This window comes from Hakea prostrata, chromosome 1, assembly GCF_041222555.1.
Source record: "Hakea prostrata isolate BN-2017 chromosome 1, UWA_Hpros_2, whole genome shotgun sequence".
Taxonomy (NCBI): domain Eukaryota; kingdom Viridiplantae; phylum Streptophyta; class Magnoliopsida; order Proteales; family Proteaceae; genus Hakea; species Hakea prostrata.
The window spans coordinates 80,190,661-80,193,160 of record NC_142600.1 but is presented as its reverse complement, the minus strand read 5'-3'; positions in this window follow the sequence as shown (position 1 = coordinate 80,193,160).

The following is a 2,500-nucleotide window of genomic DNA, read 5'->3' as shown; positions in this document are numbered from 1 at the left end:
TCGTTCTAAATTAGTATTGATTGGAATAAACTAGACAGAGCGAACAGCGTGCCCATCACGACTCCTAGCAAGAGGACAGCTCCTACACGAGTACTATCTTGAAGGGTCTTCCCTTCCTGCCTCTCACCCGAGAGTCAGTCACTCCACTCGTTAACCTACTCTAACGGAAGACAGAAAGGACAGCTAACAGCAACAACGGTAATGGGCAAGAGAGAGCGGGAAGCAGGGTTTCCACTACAGAACTATCTGACCGGTAGATGTTTTTGAAACATTAATAGAACAGGAAGAGGAGTCAGCTTAGAAGAAAGAAAATAAAAAGGAATGACCACCATCATAATGATTCGATCTTTTATAAGGTTTCTTTTGAAACGACTGATTCTCAGTATCACCGTACTTGTTCTTACTCGTATTCTTTTTGAATGTGACTGGGGCTTTTCTTTGGAAGCCGCGTTCTTTGCTCCATTTCAACACCACTTAGTGGATTTTTTCTTTCAACAATGGATCTCTTTCCGTCGGAGGCGATGGAAGTGGTGCTAGCTCTTCGAAGCGACCGCAGTGGGATCTCAACAATGTCCCTGCTGCTGAGCCGGAGTCTGCCCCCCCGTCGGACCCACGGGCGGTAGAAGACGAAAATCTTCGTCTCCGCCAAGAGAATGCGGAACTAAAAAAAAGACTGTGGGAGGAGCGAAAGCAACTCGACTGTAAAGGAGAGGGGCTGTTAAGGGCTCGAGCAAAGCGAGAGGGGCTGTTAAGGGCTCGAGCAAAGCGAGAGGGGCTGTTAAGGGCTCGAGCAAAGCGAGAGGGGCTGTTAAGGGCTCGAGCAAAGCGAGAGGGGCTGTTAAGGGCTCGACTGAAAAGGAGAGGAGCGAAAGAAGATCAAAACGGTCCTGGACGAGGCGGAAAAGAAAATCGACGAAGATCACCAACGAAAGATTGATCAAGCAGCTGAATTGAGACATTCTCAAGATCAGATATACCGGGAATATAAGATACTATGCAATCAGACGTCCATTTTACAAATGGAAAATGAACGTCTAAAAGAACGAATCACTCAACTCCAATTTGAACAGGATAAGATTCGATTTAAGCGGGAGGGGGAGAGCGAATAATCTTTTTGAAGTGAAGGTCGTGTACAACAACCAACACCGCACAAGCGAAGGCAAGGTTGGTTCGATGACCCGAAGCCAAAAGAAGAGAAATTGGATCATCTTTCCCGAGAGAGGCCGCCTTCTCTCAACCTCCTTCGGACCCTCGGTAAAATTATAAATTGATCAAATCACTTGATCTCCCGTGCTGTGGAAAGCTTTACGAAATGGATTGCTTGCTTCGTTGCAAGAACGGATCTTAGCCAGACGTTGACCGGCCGCGCGGGACACTATCGTTCCTCGAATGCTTGGCACTTTGGGCGCTGCTTTCTCGATCTACTATCACACTTGAAGCGAGGCAATCCATTACGTTAAGCCTCCGAGAAGTCTGGCTTTGCTCTTCCAGTTCGTAAAGGATCAACCACCAATGGGTTACCGGCCGCGCAGGCTCTACTGGTCCTCGGCTTCTCAATCTCTTTCTTTACTCGAAGAGCGGCAAACTTGAGACTGTGATTAGGCGGGGACAGGATTCGAACCTGCAGTCTTCAGGTCATGAGCCTGATGAGTCGACCAATTCCTCTACCCCGCTTCTTCCCCTTCTCTTTCTTGAACTATTCCCACCTGTGCCGGGTTTGGTTGGTTGCCCGAAGGGCTATCTGATCCGATCAACTGCGTAAGCCGTAGCGCGCTAGCGCGCGTACTCTTCCTCTATGAGCGAGACTCTATCCAGATCTATGGATCTCCCCAGCATCCAAGCGAGACTCCATCCAAATCTGCCACTCGTTGGGCGACGCCTTCTTTTCTATGAACACCCCACCACTGCACTGAATGATGAACTTTGCCAGTCTTCGCCTCCGACCCTATTTCCATTCGAGAACACACGGTCAAGCCAAGCCCTTACCCGCCGCTACCATATAGTATTCATCTCTCCTTCGTCTGGTCGAGAAGGGAGGGGAACTGGACCGTGACTCTTCTATTACATTACATTACGGAGAAGTCCATTCTCGTCATGATCGATCCACGTCCTACCGTAGTGCCCTCCGAACCAGGCTTGCAACGCTTACAAAGCTAGCTTACTAAGGTGAAGGAATTTGTAGTAGATTGCACGAGCTAGACAGTCAATCCAGCCGTTTTCTTGCTTGGTGCGCTAGTGCGCCTGACTTATATATAAGTAGGCGTTTTCTTGCTTCCATCCGCCTATCAGCTCTTTTTAACTGGCCTGAAGCTTAAAGACAAATGGCCATAGAGAGCGATGAACTCATCAGACAGCTGCCAGTTAGCCTTGCACTTCCTTATTCACTCTTGAACTACAAGAATGCGGCGACTCTTGACCGTCATGCTTTGCTTGATCTCCTGCGCCCTGATAACCAATCAGCTAGGGCGCTCATGGAGTTGATTCTTTGCTTGGGGCCATC